The sequence below is a fragment of the Ambystoma mexicanum genome, chromosome 11 (genome assembly GCF_040938575.1).
Source record: "Ambystoma mexicanum isolate Mex_15411 chromosome 11, UKY_AmexF1_1, whole genome shotgun sequence".
Classification (NCBI taxonomy): Eukaryota; Metazoa; Chordata; class Amphibia; order Caudata; family Ambystomatidae; genus Ambystoma; species Ambystoma mexicanum.
In genome coordinates, this window is record NC_090934.1 from 243609214 (window position 1) to 243628839 (window position 19626).

A 19626-nucleotide genomic window follows, 5' to 3' on the forward strand; every position below is an offset into this window, starting at 1 on the left:
AAATCAAGCAAATCAAAATTAGGGCAACAGCCACCACTGTGTGGCAGTATACATGCAAAAATCCTACAATAGAGTTACTTCACACTCCTAACATAAGATACATACACCTTTAATAGAAATTAAAAACAAAATCACTTTTCTTCACAATCACAGATAGTACACCTGGTAAGCACTCCCCCTTAACACTTGCCCCAAACACCTGCTGGCTAAATTCTTTGTGGGTGGAAAGCAGTGGCAAAGAGTCAGTAGGAGGAGGGAAAAATTGAAATGAGAATCCAGCCCACCACCCCAAGATGGGAGTCCAGAAACAAAATGAAAACCTTCAAATGGAGCAAAATAGCATACTCAGATTTTACTTGTTACTTGTATCTCAGTTTACAGTTGCGGTAGGATAGCTAGGGCAGAAATTTGTGTGGCTGCACTTAAGAGACAAGGAAGCTTACAGACTACTGAGCAGGACACCAAAGCAACATGAACACAGGTGAGAAAATCGATTTTGGGAGGAAAACAATGCACAAGAAAACACATGCGGCAGAATTGCAATTCTTATTTTACACAGGCTTTAAAATGAGATGCAGCTAAGCAAGGGGCTTAGCTGTCAAAATCAAAAATTATTTTTTGGGATGAGAAACAAAGGCACATAACAGGTAGGATTCTGCAGGTAAAGGATTACTCTTACCAGGATGATAGTGTCAGTTTTTCTATGGGAAATGGTAATCGGATTTTCAAGAAAAGCACAATATACGGGCACATTCGGTTTTGTTAGCACAATGACTAGTTCTACTGACTATGTTTTAAGGAATATAATTATTAAAGAAAGGCACTTGACATGAGGTGGTTGATTTCGAATTGCAACCAGCTCACTGTGAATCTCATTATGTAGAATTAATTGATTTATTTCAAAATGTTACTAAGGACTTACAGAGAACTAGAATAATTATAAAAGGAATGTGCTAATGGACATAGGGCCTCATTACGACCCAGGCGTTAGGGGGTGAATGGCGCTGGTAGAGCTGCTGGTGCTGTTCACCCCCTATCACCTCATTATGAGGTCTACTCGCGGGACCCACTAAGGACGCCTGGTAAAACCAGGCGTCCTTAGCGGGTCCCGCGAGCAGACCAGGATTCTAACAATAGGCCAGTCATTAAGGGGCCCGTTGTTAGCATCCTCCCCATTCCCATTGAGCCCTATGGGGGCTCAAAGGGAATGGGGATGTACCGGGTCTGGGTTCCTTTAATGGGGAAATACCGGTCCCTCCAAGGTCAGAATGGCCCGGTATTTCCTTATTCAGGGAACCCTGAACCGCTAGCCGGTATGGGGGTCTACCTCCATAGTCGTAATGAGGCCCATAGACTAATACAGATTCTTTTAAGGAAATGTGAACAGAAGATACTGGCAATTTTTGAAATGACTAAAGTTTTTATGGGATGTTAATAGGATTTGAATAGGATGGAAAGGTAAAAGAGCGGGATATGCAGGTTTTGGGTACTGAGTGATATGATCCTTACAAGGTAACCTTGAGCTTAGGAATTTGGACAGCCAGCGAGGTCTCTGGACTGCGGGGCCAAGGATCTGGTCACTGGGACAGCTGTGTCAAGAGTCTGGTCACAGGGACGGCTGGGCTCTCCGGAATGGGATCAGCTGGGCAAGGTATGATCACTGTGGACAGCTGGATGGATCAGCTGGGCAAGATGGCTGGTCACTGGGCTCTCCTAAATGGGATAAGCTGCCTCTCCTCCTTTCTCCCTGGATTATTGGGTATGCCTGGATCTGGATGGGTGGTTCTGTCTGAATGGAATCAGCTGCCTCCGGATCTGGTTTTTAGAGTCTTTGAATTTTGAATATCCCCTGTGTCTCCCCGTCTCCCACATATATAGCCAGAGTGACATCATAGAATTTTACAATCTGGGGGAAGTGCTCTGGAGTTGCTCCTTTCCTAGGATAGGCCAGGCTACAGGTGTTCCCTCCTCTCGCCCCAAGCTGATTGGTTCAGGGGAAGTGACATCATTTTATGTGTGTGCATTGATGACTTCTTTTGTTTCTCCAAAGTTACTTTCTAAAAAAATACGTTATGGAGCAAAACTTCAAATCTATACTGGTCACCATCATAAGAAACAGATATGCAGATTCATATTTCCCAGGGAATCGGACATTCTTATCGCCAACTCTGTGCGAGGTAGCATCGGTCTTTGGCACAATTTTGCCATTTCTAGTAGAAACATCATATTTTAAATTCTGTCATTAACTACACATATGCCCCCTGCTATTTCACATATTTTCATCAAGTTTTATGTCTGGGTCATTTATACATCACCCAGAAATGCATTTATCCTGTCATTCCATTTCCACAGGTGCTAGCAGCATGCACTGGCTCTCATTTTGTTTGTTTAAAAATCAAATGAAAACTGTCATAATATCACTTTGCTGCTTATTCAGATTGCGGGGAAAAATGTCTTAAAGTATAAATGTCTTTTATTGTCAATGGGGTAGATTTGCCATAGATGAGGGCGGTGCTGCCACCTCCACAACCAAATTGTCTTCCCCTGGGTCAGCCTGAAAAAAGGGTTTACATGACGCCCTTTGAAGCCAACCAGTGGGTGCTGGGAATGGGTGTAGAAGGAAAGCACACCTCTTGGTCAAAACACAGGTCCCAGTCACCTCCTTTGTATTTGCTGGCAGTCCTGCCGGCCAGTCTAGTAGGACCTGTAATTATCACACCCTCAGCCCCAGCAATGTCCATGCAGAATTAGTTCACCTGAGGATGTGAAAGTGGGCGCCAAAACCCATTCTGCATAGTTTCAACAGAAACCAAGTCTTTGTGGGAAGAATATAATGTACATTTTATAGCAAACCCTGATATTCAATCACATTTCTGTGCACGCAAACAGTGTCATTTGACATTTAGTTTTAAACAGCATTTTCCTGGTTTTCAGAACAGCAAATTCACTTTGCCTTGCAAGTGTACAAATGCAGTATTCTGTCAACCATAGTTTCATTTCACTTAATCTTCTGGAGGGTTTCGCATACATGGTTGATTTATGGACTAAAAACAATGTTGCCAAGGCTCTCTTTAATACTGACATGAGAAAAAGAGAGAGAGATGCGATAATTCTTTACTTTGCGGTCATTTGAGTGCAATTGTTTATTTCAAAATGAAACAAAAAGTCGTGTGGAATGACAAAACAGAATTATTTGCTCCTCCAGTGATTTCAGTGTAGCAAGGTCTTTCTTGAGATGTATTGCCTTACTCCTTGACAGTTTGCAGAAATACAGCACGCAGGGCTGTGTCTAAATGGAGCACACATTTTATAGTGTTTCAAAATGAAAGGAAGAGCACATTGCCTTTTCAAATGCGGTGTGCAGCCTTGAGTCTTTAACTGACAGAACAGCAATGTAGAGCCATTCTGAATGCAAGTTATTTTCTCTGGATTCACATGAAGTAAAACAAAATGCAGCCATTCTTGGGGTGGCTAAGTTCAAATATCGCCACACTTGTGCTAAGCATACAAAAGCACTGCAGTTGTTGCAGTCCTGTGTAAATGTGTTTTTTTGATTGTAGGGGAGTTTTGTTTTGGGCTTAAATGTACCCCACAGATCCCCCCTGCTCTGCCGTGACTTTTTGTTGAGGGAGATTAGGGCAGAGTGGGATTAATTTGGCAGAATCCTCCTTCATCAGGGAGCGACACTCCAGGATTTCCTTCTGTCTTTTGGTTGGAGGGTATGGAGCGCTATCCTCTTTCCTTCCTTCCCTTCTAGGTCCCCGGGGAGGTCCTCACCAGGCTAGGAGGTAATGGAGTTAATTATCTAATTGGCTATAGATAAAAACAAGTTTTAGGATTTTTCAATGACAGTATTCCCGGATGATTTACAACAGTGGAACAATGATTACAGTTACGATTTTTCTGTGCTCTTTTCCTCACATTTTGAAAATAACATCAAACAAATTATTCAACAGTACCAGGACAGCAACTTGACTTTTAAAACACTTTCTTTTTTTCTTTTTTACATTAACATTAAAGTAAAATACTCCCTGTTATATAGATATAACTATGCATCTAAATACTTCCCTCTGCTCTTTTCTTTTGCTTTCTTCTATTCTTCCAATGGTTCCTCTGTTTGATTTTCCTTTGGCTCATCAATCAGCTGCAAAGTTTGTCTGGGTGACAACTTTTTAACTGATTGATGTGGACCCTTTTCTCAACTGACAGCTCTCCTTTGGGGAAGCGGATCCTGTAGGCGACAGGTGAAATTGTGTCTACAATTTCAAAGGGACCGAGCCAGGAGGGGAGGAATTTTCTCTCCTTAGTCTGGTTCCTCTGAAAATGGTATAAGTTACCCATTCTCCTACTTGGTATGTTTTTTTAGTTGTTTTTAAGTTGTAGTGGGTTTTCATCCCCTCTGCCAATTTTTCCATATTCCGCTGAGCATACGCAAAAGCATGCTGAAGGTATTTTCTTAGTTTCTCAACATATTCATGTGTTCTGGAGGCGTTAATCAGTATCTGCTCTTGTGTTCTATAGAGCAGATACTGGGGATATCACCATTTTTCATCCAGACCATTAGCTCAAATGGAGACATTTTGGTCGCAGATGATGGGGTGCATCTGATGGTCATCAGGACAAGCGGTAATTGGATGTCCCAAATTGGCCCAGAGTCTGCCACAAACTTTTTAAGAATGCTCACAATGGTTTTATTGTACCTCTCAACTCACCCACTAGAGGATTACCGGTATACAATATGGAGTTTTTTCTTTACCCTGAGTTTGTTTGTTTGTTTGTTTTATTCACTTATAATGCGCACCAGACCCGAAGGTAACCGGGCGCAGCAGTACAGAATATGCGAGGCTTGAAATGACATGGTTATAGATTATAAGCAAAACAGAATATATACAGGCAATAGAAGGTCACAAAATTGGACAAAAAGGAAAATGTACAAATAGGCAGCAGGATGGGGAGTATATACAATCAAGGTCATATCAGGAGTCTTGTATAAACTAGTGAGAAACTAGTTGTCGGCAGACTTCAGCAGATTGATATAGTTGGATCTGAATTTGAGATAGGGCTGCTCATCAGGTAAAGGATGTGACAATGAATTCCATAATTGGGCCGCTTGGACCGGGAAGCTGCCACCCCCAGCCTTGGCCAGCCTGAATCTCGGTATGATAAGGCTGCTATTGACATTAATGGTTCTTGCAGGTCGGGTGGAGCTTCTCTTTAGGAATCTATCCGTAAGATAGCTAGGTGCTGCATTATTCAAAGCTTTGTGAGTGAGGGATGCAACTTTTAAATGGATTTTGTTTTGGGTAGACAGCCAGTTGTTATGGCGCCTTATCTTAGATATGTGCAATCTTTTGGACATGCCGAGAGCTGCTCTCAATGTATTATTTTGTAGGATTTGAATTCTGTGGATGATAGATTTGTTAGCACCGATGTATAGGGCATTACAATAGTCGAGTCTAGACAGAATCAGGGTTCTGGCTAAGATAATGCAGTTGTCATCTGAGAGAAAGTGTTTACCTGCTCTAATGAGCTTATATGTGTAAGCTGTGGCTGATGCCATGGATTTCACCTGTTTATCGAAGGAGAGGGTGGAGTCCAGATAAAAGCCAAGTGTCTTCACCTCCTTGGACACCTTGATGATATCGCCATCAATCTCAAATGAGGTGTAGTTTTGGCCTAATCTGTTTAGATTAGAGTGAGTGCCCAGGATGATAAACTCTGTTTTATCATCATTCAGGCATAGACCATAGATTGACATCCATGCCTGGATGATGAGATACAACCTATTAACCAAGGCCAAATCCTTGTTGTAATCCCCAGAAAGTGGAAGGAGAATCTGGGTATCATCTGCATAATTAGTGTAGGTGATACCAAGTAGGCCAGATAATCAAAAAGGGGCTTAGTAAATATGTTGTATAGGGTGGGGGAGACACAAGAGCCTTGAGGAACTCCGCACAGAATGGGGATCAGGTCTGCCGCTGCCGAAGGGGAGAACACCCTCATTGTGCTGTCACTAAGGAAAGACTCAATCCAGGTTATAGCCTTTTTGGAAAAATGTGCAGCTGAGTCTAGGTGGCTGCAAAGGACCTTTTGGTCGACAAGGTCGAATGCAGCTGAGAGGTGAAGCAACAGGAGAAGGGCTGTTTTACCTTTGTCTCGTAGTTCATCTATTTGTGCCTTCAAATCAATGAGGGCAGTCTCAGCGCCATATTGGGATCGGAATCCTGATTGCCGTGCTCTTAAGAGCTTATGTTGTTCCAGGAATTTTTGAATTTGGTTGTATGCAATCTTGTCCAGGATTTTTAGTACAAATGGGACTGTCGTGATGGGACGGTAGTTTGTAGGTATAAGTGGGTCTAGGGTTTGCTTTTTGAGCAAGGGCAGTACCCAAGATTGTTTCAAGTTGGTAGGCACAGTGCTCGATGTAAATAAAGCATTGATAAATTTAGATATAAATGGGGAGAGATCTCTGTCAGCGTCTTTTATAAGCTGGGCAGGGCAGAGGTCGCCTTGGCAATTGGATGGCTTGAGAGAGAGGATAACCTTTTCTACCTCAAGAATAGAGGTTTTTGAGAACATGAATCAAACAGCTGAGTCCTGTTCCTTTTAAGGATGATCAGTATTCAGATTGTTAGACTGGGATGGTTGATTGAGTGAGGCTTTTTTCTTATCTATTTTCTTTTGGAGCATAGTTAGTTTATTTGATAGTGCTTGTTGTATGTCTGAGCACCATGTTTTTTCTTTGGAACATGTATCCGGAATGGGGATAGGTGACTCTAATTCCTTGAGTATGGTGAACAGCTCCCTCATACTCGAATTAGCATTAGATATATGCTTGCTATATGAGTTTCGCTTGGTGGATTTTCTTTTTGTAGTGGGAAGAGATTTCCATTAGTTTTTTTTGTGATCTTCTGAGGGGATTAGCCTCCATGAGGTTTCACAACTCCTCTCAAATTATTGTAAATCCTTTAGTTCGGGGGTGAGCCATTTATTTAGATGGGATTTGGGTTTACTCAGTTTTAGAGGGGCAATGTTGTCGAGTGTAGTTAACATAATTTTGTTATACTCGTCAACGTGCATTTTTGGGTCTAAGTGATCCACTAATTGGTTAAGAGTGAGTGGGATAGCAGGGATCACTTTATCCTTAGTGATACTCTTTTTATTTCTGGTTGGACAGGGCGGGGCCATGGAGGCAGCTAGAGAGAGAGGTCTAGAGGTGGAGAGTTCAAAGGACAAGAGAAAGTGGTCTGTCCAAGGTTGTGGGGAGATGGATTTGATGTTGGCGGAGCAGTTGTAATCTGCCACCTAATCAATAGTTTTCCCTTGGATATGGGTGGGTTCGAGAATTATTTGAGTTATGCCCAGTTCAGTGAGGGTGTTGGCAATGGTGGTGGCGTATTTGTCTAGGGAGTCATTGTATCCGAGATTAAAGTCCCCTAGGACAAGTAATTGTGTGGATATTTTAGGGTTATGAGAAAGTAGGCTGTTGATATCCTCCTCAAATGTTCCTATGGGTCCAGGTGGTCTGTAGATGAGGTGGATAGTCAAAGTCTGGGAGTTAAGTAGCGGAAGTTTGATAGTGAGCACTTCACATGAGTCAGAAACCAGGGTGGGTGCAGTTCTCATACCTAGGTTAGTTTTAGCGATAATGGCAATGCCGCCACCTCGCATATTAGTTCTGTCCTGTCTCAGTATGGTATAACCATCCAGGATAGCTAAAGAAAGTAGGGGTCCTGCTGCATCGTGCAGCCAGGACTCTGTGATAGCGAGAAAGTCCAGATTATTGGCCGATATCAGGTCGCAAATATCCATAGCATGCGCAGTCAGGGATCTGGCAGTTATGAAACCTCCCTTAAGAGGAGGGGCCACTACCGTGGATTGGGTTGGTTTTATTTTAGTGGGAGTGGTTTGAGGCTTCAGGATATTAAGGTGGGTGATATTTACCTTCTGGTTGATGGATCCTTTGTTGATGGGGGGTAGGGTTCTAGTCAGAGGCTCGTGGAGTCTCGTAAGTCTCGCTCGGAGTCTAGAATTTCTGCAGGGTAGACTACATGGATTACTTTGAGGCCGGTTTGAGGGGCTCAGATCAGGGCGATCCATAGTAGTGGGGGTAACTAGAAATATATTGTTTGAATTGTGTAGAACTCTCTTGTTGGTTGTAGGGTAGCTACTGCGAGATGTCTGGTGGATAATGAGCAATAGACATATATGGGTTAAGAGGCTATGGGCTATAATGGTCATAGTTTGATATTGTTTAGGAAGTGGCTTATTAAAGTTGAGATGCACCTTCTAAGTCGTGGCATATGATTAATATAGACTGGGATTGTAGTTTGGTGTACAAGGGCGTACGAGAGTCACTGGTGGGAGAGGCTAGTTAGAGTTGTAGTGGATGATGGTCTACCCTGGTCTCTAAGGCGGAAATGCGAGTAGGCTAGTTCACTTACAGTCAATGGGCTAAACATAAATGCAATTATGCAGATGAATCACGCAAAGGGCTAGTTCACTTTCTGTCAAGGGTATGCTAAACAAAATGCAGTAATGCAAAAATCACTAAATTGGCTAGTTGCTTCTTATCAGTGAGCAAGCTAAAAATGAATGCAGTTATGCAGATATAATCACGCAAAGGGCTAGTTCACTTTCTGTCAAGGGTATGCTAAACATAAATGCAGTAATGCAAAAATCACTAAATAGGCTCGATGCTTCTTATCAGTGAGCAAGCTAAACATGAATGCAGTCATGCAGATAAATCATGCAAAGGGCTAGTTCCCTTTAATTATATACCCCCGTCTATAGCCATATACGGTTGTGTATTGATAGCCATGGCAGGGGGAGGAGAGGACTTAATAGCAGGTTAAGGAGGTTAAGGTAACATAGGTTAATGCCGTTCATACAGGCAGCAGAGTAGGATAATTCAAGAATGGCATAGGTACTTACAGTATCAGAGCGGATTGTAGCATCATAGGTGATGGCCGTTAGGTCGAAAGTTTGGACAGTGCCTGGATGAGTTTGGGTAGCAAGTAATGGGCAAATGTCATCAAACAGAGATAATTGCATTGAAAGGAGACTCTGCATGGGTCTGTTGAACAACTGTCATATGAGTATGGGCAACAGAGTACTGAGTGCACTGTGTTAAGGTACGTTGCTTTAAATGAGTCACCTGTAGAGTTTCGTGGCTTGTCGTATATTCTCTCCGGCTCCTTCAGTGAACAGCGGCAAACAGCAGCCTTGTCCTAGCCTTTACCTGCTGGCCGGCTTCCACCTGTCGGTGCAGGGGATTGGCTAAAGAGCGACTTGGCTGCTAGGCAGTGTAGAAGTATCAGCCTTGTTGTGGTACCGCACAGCGCCAGCCATTTTGAGATCAGGCGGCCATGCGCGCGGTTAATGGGCTATTCTAAAATTGAACTGTTGCTAGTTCCAGCACTCAAATTGCATGAAAAAGGCAGTGATGCAGGTCGCAGTGAGTAGCCAGATGATACTACGGCAGATGAAGCTCTAATGGCAGTGGGGTGCGCTGGGGTGCACTGGGGTAAGCTGGGTTCATGGGCAGCCTAGTTGCACTGCTCCTGCAGTGGTGGGGCTCCAGCCCTCTCTTCTCCTGGCTTGCGGACAGTGATACTGGAGCAGCAAACAACAGCCTTGTCCCTAGCCTACTCCCGCTGTCCGGCTTCTGCCTGTTAGTGCAATGGATTGGCTAAAAAGGGACTTGGTTGCTAGGCAGTGTAGACGTAGCAGCCTCGCTGTGGTATCACACTGCGCCGGCCATTTTGAGATCAGGCAGCCGTGCATGCGGAAAATGGGCCATTTGAAAATTGAACTATTGCTAGTTCCAGCACTCAAATTGCATGAAAAAGGCAGCGATGCAGGTCGCAAAGAGTAGCCAGATGATACTACGGCAGATGAAGCTCCAATGGCAGTGGGGTGCGCTGGGGTAGACTGGGGTACGCTGGGGTGATGGTCAGCCTAGTTGCACTGCTCCTGCAGTATGAAATTTCTCCCATATCTTTGTCATCACTTTGCTGGTTTAGCGACTTCCTCGGTCTGACTCAATCCTTTGGGGAAGGCCAAAACGCATTAAGATGTGGTTGATCATCTGGGCAGCTGCTGTTTCTGCCTTGCAATTTGGGGCCAGGAGACATTCCACCCATTTGGCAAACAAGCATGTTACTGTTAACATGTACTTGTTCCCATTAGAGGAGCGAATCACAGGCCTGATGAAATCTACTTGTAAATCTGACCAAGGCAGTGTCATCCCCCTCGGTGTGTGTGTGTGAGTGAACTTGGCTGAAATTGTGCACACACAAGACACACCTTCAAATATTGGTCGAGGTCCTGCCTCATGTGTGGCCAGTATGCACCTCCTGCAAGATTTCTAAAGTAGTGTGAAACCCTCGATGACCGGCTGTGGCAGCGTCATGGGCGTGACTTAGCATCACGATACGGAATGAGGTAGGTACCACCGACTGGTCACTTACAGAGATGTAACTCCTTACCAACAAACCATCTTGGATTCAGAACATTTTGGTAAACTTCTTCAAAAGCCGGAGATCCTCTTTCCCAATGTAATCGGTTTCCGTCAAAGGAAAGTTCATGGGGTCCTCAATGTGTTGGTAAATTTCACAATAATCGGATCTGCTTTTTGTGCCATGATTAAATCAGCATCTGGGTTCTCCTTACTCCACTGGGCAGTTGAGAGTTCATTGTGGGCAAGTGCTTGGGACCTGGTGACAGCAGTGACCTGGATTTCCCCCAACAGGGACTCGATCTCAAGGTGATCCACCTGGATGGCTCCGGTTTTGGCCAAATGATCAGCCAGGTCATTTCCAGTTTTGTCTGGTCCCTCTATTCTGGAATGACCCTTAATCTTTTTCCAATAGATGTTCATCCAGTTAGAGGTGACTAGATCATGCATATTTTGTATGAGCTTGCCATGCTTGAGTGGTTTATTATTTGCACACAGCATGCCTCTGGTTTTCCAATTGATCAGGTGCTCCACGAACCCGTTCCGGACATAATCTGAATCAGTGATTATGACTAGTTTGTGGTGTCTGTGTTGCACGGCCATGAGGATGGCCTGATGATCTGCCATCAACTCCACCACCTGACTAATGCAGAGACCGATCTAGTATGGTCTTTCCCCTTCTGTAATGGCTTGGCAGGTGAAGAACGATGGTCTGGAGGGTTGCCCAGAGCAATGCCAGAGGTTAAGATTCATTCTAAACCTTCTAGCCATCACCTCTTTTGTTTTGACCTTGCCACCCCGAGTGGGATGGGTATGCCCAGGCGTGGGTCCCGTGCCTGCTGGGCCTAGAGACCCAAGCTACTCCTCACTGATGATGCCCAACAAGGCTGAAACATGTCTGGGGATGCTTGTGGTCTCGTGTAGAAGGGATGTGACCTAGCAGTTCAGGCTGGACTACCCCTTTGGGGGTGGGGCCTCGCCTGATTTGCATATGGTCTTTCCCCTTCTGTAATGGCTTGGCAGGTGAAGAACGATGGTCTGGAGGGTTGCCCAGAGCAATGCCAGAGGTTAAGATTAATTCTAAACCTTCTAGCCATCACCTCTTTTGTTTTGATCTTGCCACCCCGAGGGGGTCGGGTATGCCCAGAGGTGGGTCCCGTGCCTGCTGGGCCTAGAGACCCAAGCTACTCCTCACTGATGATGCCCAACAAGGCTGAAACATGTCTGGGGATGCTTGTGGTCTCGTGTAGAAGGGATGTGACCTAGCAGTTCAGGCTGGACTACCCCTTTGGGGGTGGGGCCTCGCCTGATTTGCATATGGTCTTTCCCCTTCTGTAATGGCTTGGCAGGTGAAGAACGATGGTCTGGAGGGTTGCCCAGAGCAATGCCAGAGGTTAAGATTCATTCTAAACCTTCTAGCCATCACCTCTTTTGTTTTGATGAGACCGATCTAGTACCCATCAGAGGGTTCCGGGGCATCAGCCACCCAGGCATTCCCAACGCCAGCCACCAGTTCCTTTTCCTCATTGTTGACAACATGGTAGGAGCATTAGTCCACATAAACTGTGGGCATCCCCTTGCACATGTCTTCTTCATACACCTTGTGATTGGAATTCAGGTACGCCTCCACATTGTTTTGGGTTTTGAGACTTTCGTCCTTGAGACATTTTTCTCAGGCACTATCATACAAGTCAGCCAAACCTTGCACAAGGGGACTCTTCTTGTTTTGGCCATATCTGAGCTCCACAGGAAAGCCTAGCATGGACAGAATCCACGAAGTAATGCTGGAATTACTTATATTTCCTGCCCAGATCCTTTCACTTTGGAGGTATTGCAAAGGCTGGTGTGGAGTCTCCACAATGATGTGCTCCCCCTGGATGAATGGGCATTAATTTTTCAATGCCCACACCGTTGCAGGAGTGCCTTCTAAAAATCGTAGAATTTTTCCTCCACAGAGGATAAAGTCTTACTCGCATAGGAGATGACTTTGTTGACCTTGTCATGCTTTTGATATAATACTGCTATTAAACATGTATTCGAGAACCCCGTCTCCAAGAAGAAATACTTGTTTTTGATGGAGTAAACTAGACAAGGCACTTGTGAGAGGCTTCTTTTGAGTTGTTTCACTGCCTCTGCTTTTTCTGGACCCCACTCCTACTTGACCCCCCTCTTTAACAAATGGACCAGTTTTCTCGTGACCTCTGCGTAATCCTCAATGAAGTTACTTCTGTAATTAGTCAGTCCAAGTAGGCACTTTAATTCACGCAGCGGTGTGGGGTCTTTTAGTTTCAGTAGTGCTTCCACTTTCTTTGCCTGTGGACAGAGACCCTCAGGGGTGATTTCATGTCCCAAGAAGTTTACACGGGACCTACACCACTGGGCCTTCTTGAAGAACAGTTTTACTCCGGCAACCTTCAACTGGGTCAGAACATAGCAGATTTCCGCTATGTGTTCCTCCACAGTTGAGCTTTTAATCAGGACATCATCCACATAGGCCAGGTTACTGCTTTCACCCAAGTCGGGCATGGCCTTATGTAGAAAGATGTTGAATTCATTGCTGGAGTATATGTATCCAAAGGGAGTTCAAGTCCATGTATACTGCTGCCCCCTGAAGGTAGTTGAAACAAGGGGGGTTGTTCTACCCTCTATGGATCTTAGGGCTGCGCAGGGTAGGTTCAGTGCACACTGGTTTTAGACCCTTACGGGTGCCCATTCAGTTTGGGCAACCGTTGAAAGAAACAGCATGCTTGCTGCTGTCAAACAGATATCTCTAATACAATATTCATGTACAAAATTCCAATTCTTTTATGCAAAATTGCAGCTTTTTATTAATTAGCTGATGCTTATTTTCTTTGTGCAAAGCATTTTAGTAGACTTATTATGTATGACAATCTATAATGTCCATTGTGGAACAAAAAAGCATAAACATTCACTATGACATAAATGTAAAGGTCAAAAGCATGGTAAATAAAGCATTCATTTGTACATTTTAACTGGCAGTTTGTTTGTAAGAAAAAATGTTCCATGCCAATGAATGTAGAAAACACAGGATGAAAGTGCAGATGAAGGAGACGTTGGAAATCGGTCTCCTATGACCGGCTAAAGTCTGACCTCATATTTGGTCAAAGGTAGTGGCCAGCTTGTACTGGTCCTCCCTACTGATGGGTACTGTCTCATATCCATTGGTCAGGTCAATGGCAGTGTACACCTTTGCCCCCTGGATCTGGGCCAGTCCCATGTCAATGTAGGGAAGATGCAATCAGGAAATGTGGACCCATTTGTTCAGCTCCCTAAGGTCTGCGCAAAGTCCCCATTAGCCATTTGGTTTTAAAATCCCCAGTACAGGATTATTAAAGGTACTGTGAACTGGACGAATTATCCCTCGGGACTCTAGATTTTGTATGATTTCTGTAAGAGACTCCATATTGCCTCACAAATACAGGAGTCATTCCAGGGTCAGTGGGAATTGAGGTAGAATGTATCTCGTTGTGACCACAGTCGTACAAGTCCACAGCAAAGATATCTGAAAATCTAAAAACACCTGTTTCAACTTTTGCTTTTATTCCATGGCCTCACAGGCATCAGCGTGGTTGACCCGTTCTTCAACCATCTGTCTGAAGCCTGGGAAGACCTGGGGTTTTGCGATCTCTGCTGCCACCTCCAGCTGTGTGTAGCGATTTGTGGTGAGGGTGTTGACCTGGTGTAAAGACTGGAGGGGGGTTCTGTACTTCCGCTCTCTATATGGTAGAGGAGAGGCACAGAGGACCCCAGCCAAGATTCTCTATTGTGGTAGCAATGGACGAGCAATCGAGGCCTAGCTTCTCAGGAGGTGATGCAGGTTTGTTCTTAAGTACAGTGTAGTCCCCAAGCACCCACAAAGGAATGTCCGCACACTGTATCAGTTAAAACACAGTCTTTATATAATTAATATTCAAGGTTATATACAATATCACGATAACGCACTTTGTGCTCAGAAAATCAACAATGGTAAATATATACAGTTCTACAGTGGTACCACAAATATTATCAGATCTCATTAAAGTGCATCAAATATACTGTCAAAATGTCACACAGATCAATAAAGAGGAAACCAGCAGTAGAGAGAGAAAGGAAAGCAAGATGGTTGAACAATTGGCAGAATACCGGTCACTACCGTTAAACACAGCTCCGTGTGGAGATCCCCCCACCTGGGCAATCTGTAGAATAAAGATACCAGCCTAGTCCATATATTGTTCACACTAGACTTCCCTATAGTTCTGCAACCCCAAAGTACCTTGCGTTGTAGCGTTCCTCAGCGGGGAATCGACGGCCATTCTTGAGTGCCCTCCCTTTAAGGCAGGAGTCACGGGTCGTCGAACATCCAACGGAGAAAAGGATGAGCTATGACGGTGAAGTGGCAGCTTCGTTCCTAGCGGTGCTCATTGACAGGGAAGTATAAATGTCCTGCAAGGAAGAGGCATGCAGGGCACCTCGGTGTCGATAGTTCTGGACCGCAAAGAGTTGGAAGAACTGGGGCCCAGCAAGGGCGTCAAGTCGTCGGCGTCTCTGTGGTCTTTGGGTGGCGGGAAACCCACTGGTGGATGCTCCTCGGCATGTTCTCCAGCAGGATACAGCGGCAACAATGCGGACGAGAGCATCATTGGATTCGAAAGTTCTTAGGCTAATGGGAGCACGGTGGCTCCGGTCGGCGACGGCGGTCGGCGACAGTGGCGGACAACAGTCTGGGCTCTTCTCTTAGTGATTCCGCGGCAGTCCGCGTCTTGGGTTGGAGGGCAACAGCAATCCTTCTCGTCCAGCAGGGCTTCAAGGTCAAGCTTCAGTTACTCCAGTTACTCGTCGTAGTGCACTTCAGCTTCTGAACACAAATTCTAGCAGTGAGAGGCCCCCAGATATACTAGTTGATCTCCCATTCATTCTGCTGGGTCACACTCAGGCAACCAATCGGTCAGAAGGGCATTCATGCAGGCAGGCATCCAATCAGGTGCATAGTGCATTCAGGCCATTCACTCCTCTCCAGACACTCACAACAAGTTATGTGTATTGGGACAAGTATCCAGCCATTCAACAGTCCACACTGCATTCATACCAGTTTCGGGCAGGGCTGTCTCAGTCATTGTGTCAAACACCAGATACTAGACACCCACAACACAGAATGTGTATTCGTCACACAATCCATTCACCCAGGTCCCACCCACAGGGTGTACCCACAACATACAGTCACTGGCAAGGCTCCAGCCAGTCTGGCCTGGACTTCAATACAACGCCATATATGGAACTTCCACCCAACAGCCGGTCAGGGGGAAGGGACAGAGACAGGGGTTCCCAGGACTTTTGGAAAACAAGGTAACAGGCAATAGAAAGCAAGAGGCCACAGGGGCATCTTGTTTACTATCAGTAATCAATTGATCCCAATGGCAGGGCCTGTGTATCCCAAATTGGAGGATACTCAGAGCACCTGTCAATTCAGCATGGAGCTGGCACCAGCCCATACCCTTCTCTGTGGGCCACACACAGGTGCCCAAAAACATACACTAGGGGCACAGGGTTGTACCCCCACCCATGGGTGCCATAAGGGTATCCCATCGGTCTGTACACCAAGCTAAAAGAGAGAACTGCACCACCAGGAGTCCCACATGAACTCCCACGTGGAAAACATGACAGAACACACAATAAAAAGCAGTAAAGGACAAGGATATGGAGGCCCTGTCCCTCCGATGCATTTCCACAATCACACCTGGACAGAGGGTTTAAGGTAGGAATTGCAGTCCTGGTGGACCTGGAATATCACCTCATCCTTCCTGATGTCACAGGTCACCTCTTCACCCCCATAAGGGCAGGAAGAGTACACCAGGAAAGTCCCCCCTTGCCGGGTGAAGATCCCTTCTTGCGGTATGTCATTGTCACAATCATAGCAGTCATTGGGGATTGGTCCTATGACTTAATTCCCTAAGTCCATGGAAAAATGCTCGTCATCAACCGCAATTTCAGAAATGTTTAGCATACACCTGCTAGGAATTGGGAGTTTCCATGCCCATTTTCCACTTATCAACCAATTTAAATGTGGGAATGGTCGGATCATTTGGGAGTTTACTGAACAATGCTTCGCTGATGAAGCCTCACCCATTGATCAGGCATACTCTGGCAAGAACAGGCTCCCTCCCCTCATTTAACTGAATCGGGAGGAACATCTGTTCACCCATTTTCTGAATATCAGCCAAGCTTTGAGTTGGTTTTTCATCACTTTTTACTACAGGACTTGGATTTTCAAATTTGGAATCGGTATAAAATTTCAAGGTATTCCCTTCCAGTGTGGAATGCCACTTGAAACTGGAAGAAAGGTTGATTTTCAGGAATGGAGAGGAGTTCCCATCACCAGTTTGTTGTCCTACAGCAATTACAGTAATATCAGGTATTTGATGGTTTTGAAAATGGAACTCAGTTTGGTCAGATTTTTGTTCAACCATGTGGCATGTACCATTTAAACTGACATAGTTGATGCTTTGATTGAATTTTATTGGCCAGTTAGCCTGGGTCCAGAGTACCTTGTTCACACAGTCTATTAGGAGAGACAACCTCCAAAGGAGGTCATTCCCTAATAGAAAAGTGGTTCCCTCTGGATTCCCGACTATACCGGGTGTTTCAGTATTCTGTGGCTTGCCTGCACCATGCCACATTACCTGTAACATTAGCAATACCACTAGTCTTCCATGATTTGTCCTTTGTACTAGCAACCTGCTGCACCGACATCTATTCAGCTTGCTATTATAACTGGGCTGTCCGCTTCTATCTCTAGGCCACTACTATGTATGTTGTGAATTGCTTCTCTGTTTTAATTTCATGCGCCTAATTGAGTTGGGCCACATGCATTTGCAGCTCCAACAGTATTTCAGCATGCATTGATTGTGATTTGAGATGCACACTGCGTCCTAGTCGCTGCTTGTGCCTATCCAACTAAGAATGCAAGTGGCTCAGCTGCCTCCTTTCATCTGCACTTATGAACAGCTAGACTTCCCTGTGTAAAAGTACTGCCTAGCCAAATTGTGTCTGTTACACTGCTTGCTAATTGATTGCTCTAAAGTTTCTTGACGCATTACCTAACTTTGCAACATCTACTGTCTATCATGCCCATGCACATCTTAGCACAGCCTCCTTTATTGGTACTCTTACTCCTCACCTCCATAGCCTGGCTGTCCTGCTCTGTGGACCAACGACAACTGGCTATTTCTGCAGCGTTCAACTTTCCCCTTAGTATGATGGCAGAGTCCATCCACGGTCCCTTTGCAAAACAACTCCCTCATCTTGTACTAAAAACACATAACCTACCCTTGGGGCACTCCGCACTACGTGTTAACCTGCCTAACGACACTACTGCGAGGACTAACAAATACCTTAATGCCCGTGCTCTATGGCTTGAGCATTTCACAAAGAAACCTACACCCAACCAACCTTGTTCACCTCGCCTTAGAAATAAGAGATTAGGATCCAGATTATTCCACCATAGTGGTCCTAGTAAGAATCCTTGTCCCCTCCCTAATCCGCCTTCTCTTAGCCTTAGTCACCAGCTAATGCCCACACCCATCATGAAGACTAATCATACCATTACGGTCTCAGTATGCAAAGATGTACAGATTAAGGGTGCCCTTGTCAACGCCAGATCCCTTTCAGCTCATGCACTTGACATAGCTGATTTGATTAAGACTCAAGAGCTTCACTTTATAGCCATATCCGAGACCTGGCTACATGCAGCTTCAGGCCCTGCACTCTCCCTCGCGATACCTCCTGATTATTCCATCATTAGATGCGACCGCAATACTGCACAATCTAGAGGAGGTGGAGTCGCCTTTATTCATAAAAACTATTTTTGGTCTGAGAGCTATACCCTATGTAAATAATGACTCAGCTGAGCTACTATTGGTCAAGCTACCTCTCTCTCCTAATCAAACGGCTACTATACACCTTATCTACAGACCGCCTGGCTCTGCAACTTCGTTCATAGAGGAAATCTCAACCTTACTTCTAGACAAATTTAAAATTAAATTGCAAATCATTCTCCTAGGGGATCTCAACTTGGGCCACCTAGATCACAATGATCCTATGGCATTAGATTTTGCTGAAACCTTAACTGACTTTGGATTCACCCATCACATCCAAGAACCTACCCATATCAAAGGGAGGACTCTTGACTGGTTAGCAGATGCTAATTGCAATGTTAGTCTTCTATCCAATTCACCTTGCGCCTGGTCGGACCATCATATTATTACTTTTAACATTGATGCAGTCTTCCACACTTCACCTACAATTGTGCCTGCCCTCCCGACGAAAAACAAGAGGGACATCACTAGAGATAAACTACTCCCTCATATCCTTCCCACACTTAGTAAAGCCACAGATTCTTGCTCTGATCCAACGATCTTAGCCGATACATTCAACCATGCTATGGTAACTGCATTAAATCTTATCCCTCCTATTAAACTCAGGAAACCAAAACAGCACAGGCACTAGAAATCCTGTTTTATACCACAGCTAAGAGTGCTCCGCAAAGCTAAATGTAGCACTGAAACCAGGTGGAACGCCATCCATCTGATGCCCACAAGGACAGCATCATCCTAGCCTCCTTGAATTACAAAGAAGCTATCTTCCAGGCTAAAAAAGAGTCGTATAATAATCACATTATGCAAGCAGACTAAAATGGCAAAAAACTATTCAAGATACTAAAGGAACTTGAATCACCTCTTATGCCTCTAGATACCTGCACCAAAGCTAGTAAATGGTGTACTAAAATACAGACAGCACTATTGGACAAAATTGCATCGCTCCAAGCTAAAATTAAAGTCAAACAAAACTGCCTGCAAACAGATAAACCTCAGGTCACTTCTCTTAGCGACTTCACTCACCTACACCTATTACCAAACCATACTCCTTCTCTCCTCTTACTATTGAGGAAGTGGATGGCATCATGAGCTAGCCCCTTTTATCACGACCTTCGTAAATGCATCCTTCAAGACAGGCACTGTCCCAGACAATCTTAAGGGCGCCTGGGTCATCCCTTTTCTCAAAAAATCATCTCTAGACCCTAATATACCTACAAATTACAGACCTATTACCACAGACCCTTTCATGCTTAAAATTCTAGATCATGCGGCCTATCTCCAGACCCAGGAATATCT